This window comes from Nannobrachium achirus, assembly GCF_963921795.1.
Source record: "Nannobrachium achirus genome assembly, chromosome: 17".
NCBI classification, from domain to species: Eukaryota; Metazoa; Chordata; class Actinopteri; order Myctophiformes; family Myctophidae; genus Nannobrachium; species Nannobrachium achirus.
The window spans coordinates 54,237,727-54,245,932 of NC_137824.1; the positions used below are offsets into that span (position 1 = coordinate 54,237,727).

At 41.2% G+C, this 8,206-nt stretch overlaps 1 protein-coding gene across 1 annotated transcript in view; it reads right to left on the reverse strand.

Annotated features, from left to right (window-relative positions):
* The window catches only part of shtn3 (shootin 3), a gene marked incomplete at its 3' end in the record, with an annotated part of 43,658 nt that extends 36,079 nt beyond the window's left edge, over positions 1-7,579 (reverse strand). Inside the window, exon 1 of the mRNA XM_080746810.1 lies at positions 7,525-7,579. The remainder of the gene's footprint in view (positions 1-7,524) is intronic.
* Between the last annotated feature and the right edge of the window lie 627 nt (positions 7,580-8,206).

An 8,206-nucleotide genomic window follows, 5' to 3' on the forward strand; every position in this document is an offset into this window, starting at 1 on the left:
AGGGCTTTACTTTGCGAAAGAACGTACAAATTTGGAGATACGAGGTTTCCACCCGACAATGACGATATACTAGCGTTGTTGCTGCTCTTATACCACCATTATTACTGGGGTTGGTGGGGGCCAGACAGTAGCCCCCCGCGGGCCGCAAATGGCCCGCGGGCCGCCTATTGGGGAACCCTGCTATACAATATCTCAATCTTTTTAACTATTTGATTGAAGACTTTATTAGAAGTTTGCATAGGAAAAGGTACAGTTTCATGACGGTACAGTTCACTGGTACAAGGTCTACTAAAAGGAGATCCATTTCAATGTTGAAAGGAGCAGGTAATGTTAAGGGCCATTCGCACTGAGCACTATAACTATAACGACAACTTAAAATAACTATATTGTTCACCACTGTATTTTTATAGTTGTGGTGTGAGTTCTGCCATTCATTTGAGGATTTATTTAACTATATTATTAAGTCATAGTTATAGTGCCCAGTGTGAACAGCCCTTTAGTCCAGTGGTTCTCAACCTGAGGGTCGGGGGCCCACGGCGAGCAGCCCACAGGGGGCTGTGAGGATATTGCAAGTGTATCCCCCAAATAAAACACTAAGAATTGAATGATAATATGACATTAAAAATGTAAAATTAATGTAGAAACTATTTCATGGTATTTTCTTCTTTAAAACCTTAAATAAGTTTTAATTAGGTTAATTCATTTGAATGGTATTGCTATGTATTTTTTTTTTTTTTTCTATTTTATTAGGTTGGGCTGATATTTTTAGATATGTTAGATAAGTGAGTGTAGACAGGCCTTTCAACTGAGCCAAAATATGAATTACATGACAAATGTTTATGATGTGTTGTTTTGTATTCTTATTTTGTTTTGGGGTGAAGGTGTATTAACCAAACCATGACATTGAGGACTGTTGTTGTTAACCATCAAATATGGAAATATATTGTATGAATTTCATGGAATAAATAAAAAGTAAAAAATAAAATCATTCTGATACCAATACATCAGAGCTTAAAGTATACTATGTTCCATTGATCCAAGCCGGAAAATTATTGATTGATGATTAACATGAACTTGGTCTTGGTCTGTTCCTAAATACAGAGAACAAAGTGTTTTATTGCTCATTACCCTATTGATGATCCACTGGATATTGATTGGTAAATTATTATTCTCAGGCATTTCTGCACCGTATAAAACAGAACTTCACTCTGTTCACATTACATCCTCATGTAGACGGGCTGAACAGCACATGATGATAGGCTATCAGTCCAATAAATATTGGAAGAGAGTAAGTGTACAGCTGACTGACAACCTACACCTTTTTGGGGATGTGCATGGAGTGCATTTTGACCCCTAGAGACTTGTAGACTTGACTCGGATTACCTCGGATTCTAATCTATTCTACTAATAATTATAGCTTAAAACTCCAATTGGCTGGGAACACTTCAGCCCTATATACAGTATATTCCAGCTATTGGAAAATAGCTCTACATCTAGCTTGTTCTACAAGCTAGCTTGTACATCTGCTATTTTCAAGATTTGTATACATTTTGAAAACTTCAAATGGGACATTTCTGCACAACGAGTACTTTTTATATATTATTTTTATAATATGAGTATATTTTGATGCCGATACGTTTGTACTTTTACTCATGTGCATTTTGAATATGGGACTTCTACTTGTAACAGAGTATATCTACCTTGCAGTATTGATACTTTTACTTACATATAAACATGTGAGTATTTCTTCCATCACTGCCTCTGAATAGTTCCAGTGTTAAATCTTCGTTTATGTGTGTTGCCAACGCGCCAAGAGTGTTGCGACTCTCTTTCAATGGCTCTGGTCTACTCTATTAATAGACACTTTGGCTATTAAAACACATTACTCGGTGGTCCGGTTCTACCCAAATAACCTTGTTTGGCTTGAGGTATTATTCCATATCAGATAAAAGTGGCTAGTGGATTTTAGGAAGTCAGAAACAGCAGTCACCAGAAAAGGAAAGTTAGCTTCCCCCTCAACCAACAAATTCTACTAAAACTGAAAACAACAGCCATGGGTAGTAAGACCAGTGGTGCATTAGTCACAAAAACACTGACCCAGAACTACAGTATGAACAATACAGTACAGTAGGTAGCCTAAGTGCTGCCACAGGCTTTCAGCTAAGTACAGAAGAGCAAATAAGTAGGTCTCATCGGTACATTGTGCTACAGGCAGGTTTGCAAAGAGCAGAAACACAGAATTAAGTTGTAATATTGAGGTTTATAAATAGGTGTAATATTCAAATTATATGAAGTTTAGGCAACAATATGTGTTTGTGTCGGTGGAGGGGCAAATGAAGCAAACAGAAATGGAAGTCGCTTTGTGTTGTTAGATGTTCTTTGACTTCATCAAACACCTCCGAGACGTTTAGTTGCTAAAAAAAGAAAATATGTGAAGGCACATTTGAGACAACCCTTTTGAAAATGATTCACTTTGTAGTTTTGGCCTAATTTTGGATACGCAGCATACATTACAGACTTTAAGCTGCTCAGATAAGCTAAGACTGCTTCCATACAGCAGACAGGCTCATGTACTGTAAAGCCACTGCTGAGGGGAGGTAAGTAGGCCAATCTTCCTTGACATTTGCAGCGTCACGCTCCCCGTTACTGCTGCTACACTGTATCAAGGCTCAGTCTGTCAACAAGACAAGTTCACACTTCACAGCAAATCATAGTTACGGAAATGTTTTCAGTACACACAGAGGATTAACCAGTAAGGCGCATAAGGGCGAAAAGCGACCTCGCCGAGGTCGCACCATCTGTCTTGGCCATATATGGATTCTGTTAGTGTGGTTCTCCTAACAGGGCATCATCTGGGATACGATCCCTTTTATGACCATATATGGAGATCCCTAACAGAATCCCTTTTATGCCCATAATGGAGATCCCTGCTCTGAGTATCTGACAACACTGTGATGTCACCTGTTTATGCCTATATATGGAGATCGCTGCTCTGAGTATCTGACATCACTGCGATGTCAACTGTGATGTCACAGTGACACTTCACCACAGTATCAGGCGTTACACGTATACATATATACATACATACATACGGACAAGCTGAGCCGGTTCTGACAGTAAACTGCGACCTATGGTCGCAATCAGAGCTCCTGTGCCACTATTCAGAAATCTCCATTCTCTAGCCCATTTAGCCCTGAACACATTATGACGCAATATTGTATGCTTTAAATGTAAAAAAATAGCAGATATACAAGCTCACAGCACAGCACCAAGTGCCGCGCTGCGAGCTTGTAGATCTGCTATTTTTGAAAAATCGTGAAAATTAGAATTTTGACCCGATTCTATAAGTGTCTTTTGAACCCTGATGTTTGGAAAAAAAAACTATGTTTCTATGTCGGCTATCTGGCCAGCCATCGTCAAAGAAAAGGTCCTTTTCACTTAACTGGAGCTCAGTTAGGCTGTTCTTGAGAGACTACTATGTCAGTGGTTCTCAAACCTTTTCATGTGAAGACAAGGACTCCCAAAATGATATTTATTTGGCCACGGACCCCCATTTCAAAATATCTAGTTCCAGGGACCACCCAGAAGCAAAATTTGAGTTACAAACATTCGCTTTGAAAATACATATATTCAAAGATTTGCTCACATTTTCACGACTTTAAAAAAAATAGCAGATCTACAAGCTCGCAGCGTGGCACTCGGTGCCGCACTGTGAGCTTGTATATCTGCTATTTTTCACTGGTTAAAGCATTCAATAATTCTAGGCCTAAATTCTCTAGTCTAGGCTCGCTGGCCAGTAGTTTGACACCCCTGCTTTAGGAGTTTGAAATTAAAATGAGCCTGAAATCAAGTATCTTTTCACGAAGTTAATTCCACCCTCATTGAGCAGAGTAAAAAGTGGCCATCAAATATGGAGTAGCAGGTAGAAAGGCCTTTTGAAAGGCGCGACAATAGACAGCGGAAGGCAGCGAGGCGGCCCCCCCTCATTTTCTAATGAATAATTCATAGGAGAAGATTTTAATAATTCAGTGGAATAACATGATGAGAGCGACTGCTGTCTTCATCGGTGACTGCAGGCCTCTGGGCTGAAGTAATGACTGAATAAAAGGATGAATGAAAGAATGAGTGCGTGACGTATTAAATGACCGTACCCACCAAGAAAAGAGGACTCATCGTTTTCACCACTTCTTTCTAACTCGAAATTCAAAAGACTAAATTACAGAATGTTCCGGCAAATCATGCAAATGGTAAAGGTGCTATAAGGGGAAATAAAAGCCAATGTCATACAGCTCACCAGTGCAAATTATTAAAGGATTTGTTAACTATACATTTTAGACATTATGGATTTTATCCAAGACTGCCAAGTACTTCCTTAATCGGTTTCAACAAAATACTGCATCTGATGTGGGGATGAGACGATCTGAAAATGTCATATCGTGATTATTGTGACAAAAGAAATCGCGATTTTCGATATTATCGCGATAATCAATCCTGGGCCGGAACATTTGCCCAAAAAATAGCAGATCTACCAGCTTGTAGATCGGCTATTTTTTAATACATTTGGTAGAGAGTGAAAAAAAAAGACTGTATCAAGTACGTATATTATAAGTATGTTTTACCAATAGAGGGTTTAAATGGTACCGGGTATGCAGCTCGGCAAATAAAAAGTGAATTGATCCCAGTGCATGATGAAGGACGATTTCACGATAAATCTCCACAATACGATTATCGTGAGTGTTTTTTTTATCACGATAAACGATAATATCGCGTATCGTCCCATCCCTAATCTGATGGGGGTCAAGATTTTGTAATTATGATGTTCCAACCCAATGAACGGGATTTGGAATAACTGTGATGCAAGTGCATTGCCAAGACATGTTCCACTCCTGTCTTTGGCCACAAGCTGAACAGTTGGCATTGCTCGACATAACAAGAAACCAATTTTCCAAGGAAGAATTTAAGCTGCCACTGTAAGTCGCTCTGGATAAAAAGTGCCGGCTGAAAGTGCCTAAATGTAAATGTATGTAAAGTACATGTCACATGAAGAGAGACGTTCAAGTGGAGTTTGCCCGGTTCTACAGTTACCAGCTGAACAATAACCATCCATGAAATTATAACACCAGAGGCAGCGCCACAGATCACTTCCAACCCAGAGTCAAAACCAGCAAAGGGTCAAACTCGTTTTTCTGCTATACCACCAAAATGTGGAAAGCCTTACCGAAGGCCATAAAGGAGTGTGGATCACTAGCATCCTTTAAAATTGCCCTGAAAAACCACTTACAGGCAGCAGCCGTTCGCAACTGGTAAAAAATGAACCTAGCCCAACCCTACCTTCCCCTGCCCCTTCTTTGTATATACTTACTGTTTGTTTAGAATTACTGTTTTCTTTTTTTTGTTCTATCATTTTACATATCTACTGCATAGTACTGTGTTCTATTCGTCTGTCATTCAATGTTATATGAGATACTTTAATGGTTTCCTGTGGAAATAAGCTTAGTCTTTTCATGGATCTCCTTTTAGTAGACCTTGTACCAGTGAACTGTACCGTCATGAAACTGTACCTTTTCCTATGCAAACTTCTAATAAAGTCTTCAATCAAAACCCTCAATCACACAGACATGCAGCCGCAAGCAGAGAACGCTGCTTTGACAACTGTAGATCGACACAAAACCGCCGCGCTCTCGTGTTTCCTGAACCCACGACCTCCGCTTTGACGCCTACGCCGCTAATGCACTTTTCTGACAAATTGCATTTTTAAATGTTTCCATCAAAATGGCCAAGAGAGGCATCTGATCTGCGTGTTGAATATTCTGCAAAATATATTTGTCTCACCTCCGAGAATGGTCATCAGAAAGATCAGCAGCTCCAGTGATACTCTGCCTCTCCCTTCTAACCCAGATCAATTGTTAATAGTGGAGGTTAAGAGGACTACTATTACATCACCTACCTACCGTTGGCTGGCAAGGAGGGTTATGAGGTGACCAAAACACAGAGTCAAGTCTTTGGTTGGCTGTCTGACTTGGCAGTAGTCATGGAAACCGAAGCCCCCACCCCGAAAAAAAACAACCCTAACTCGTCCATTCAGAGTGTAAGGTGTTGGCGGTGTCATTAAGAGAGAGGTGTGGAATGAGGTAGTTAAGGGGAGGAGTGAGACAACGATATAGGAAGTCAAGGCATCAGTGTGTCACTGGGGACAGGTGAACCCGATCCCCTGGTACATGGAAGACTGTCTGAAATCTAAAGGCACACCTGAAGTAGTTCTATGGCAGGGGTCTTCAACAGGGGGTCCTCAGAGTTACTACAGGGGGTCCTCCAAATCTTTGTGTGATAGAAGATTTTGTTCTCCCTTTTTATATTAACCACTTGAACCCTAGTGTCCATATTCTGAGAACTTTAGCCAAAAATAGCAGATCTACAAGCTCACAACGCCTCGCGCTGCGAGGCGTTGTGAGCCTGTAGATCGGCTATTTTTGGCAAAAAGGTTTCGTGTAGAGGGGAAAAAGAGTGAAAGGTCAAGTTTATTAAGTATTCAATATCTGAAAACACAAATTTACATGAACCGAAAATACACTGATCATTGTGCTGTCAAACAATGAAACTATATGGAATCTATGAACAGGTTGTGGGGGTCCCTGCTTCATCTCTCTCTCAACTAAGCGGTCCTTGGCCTGAAAACGTTAAAGACCCCTGTTCTATGGGATGAACAGGGGTGAGATGCCATGGGCTCGCGTGGGCTCGGCGAGCCCACACTTATTTTGCTGCATGCACGCGCGCCTCATATGCACACACTAAACACACACTTAGCAATAAAAACAGTGTGCGTGCATGACGTCATGAATTTAGAGGACCCACACTTCTAAAATCCATATCACACCACTGGGGATGAACTACCTCAAGTCTATGGGGAAAATGTAAGTTGCTCATGAAGTTCTCATCATCTTCTTATCCTATCTTAGCGATTCTCAACCTGTGGGCCGGGGGCCCACTGGTGCGCCGTGAAGTGAGTATATTACGAGTGGGTCCCCAAAAAATAATTGGCAAAACAACACTAGATAATAAAAGCATAGTGCCAAAATTATCTTGGGGGGTCTCCAGATTACCTTAATGTGCAACATTGTTTTCTCACTCAACAGTATACAAACCAACATAAAGTTTAAGTGTATAGAGGGTATCTGCACATTTCTAAAGTGACAATTGAAGGACTTTTTAATCTAAAATGACAAATTAAACATGGGCCAAATTGTCAAATATTAGAGGCAGAAACGCTCACGCGAGGCGTTGTGAGCATGTAGATCTGCTATTTTCACAATAGAACCATGTTATACAAAATGTAATGTCTCAACTGTTAGTGCTTGTCAGGGTGGGGGGGTGGGGGGTCCCCAGTTAAAATAAGATTATTTTGGGGGTCGCGGCCTGAAAAGGTTAAGGACCACTGATGTAAACCACAAGTTCAGGTTAAACTGTTGTGTGTATCGTTGTGTACAGTGCCCCCTCCCCTACAACAATAAGAGTAGAGGAACTCACCTCTCTTGATGTGTTTGAGCTGTCTCTCAGCCTCATCTCTCTCTTCTGTCAGTCTGTTACACTACAAGGGGAGAGAACAGGGTCAACAATGGATCGTATTCCACAACAGACTGCAGGCAGGCCACTGAGACCATCGGAATGCAATTACACAGCCATGCTGTGACTGCAGAGTACAGATAGGGAGCAGAAAGGTGCATCTGCAGATATTTACAGGTGCAATTTAGGGACTCTAGTGATTTATACTGTAAAGAATGCAGCATTTAGAAGTCTCTGCCTGTGAACACCCAAGTCGAATAAGCCTTTTACAATAGGCTTATTGGACTGTTGTTGGGAAGGGCCATAAGATTCTATTGTTAACCACATGAACCCTAGCATCCCTCTTCAGGGCATGCCAGGATATGCAAAGATGCTAAATGGATGAACATTCTGCAAAAATACGCACACTTTGATGCAAACATAGCCTATCTATAAGCTCAAAAGGCATCTCGTTGCGATGCACGAGACTGGCTGTTTTCACTATTTGACATACAATGAAGGATATAAGGGGGTTCCACACTAGCCGCGGTCACCGCCTCCTAGCAATTAATTTTCAATGGGAGGCGGGCGGCTTTTTCAGCCACGCAGCGGAGTTTTGGGGCGGCGAGGAGAGCGGGCGCGGCCCCGTGAAATCCCCCGCGAGCGT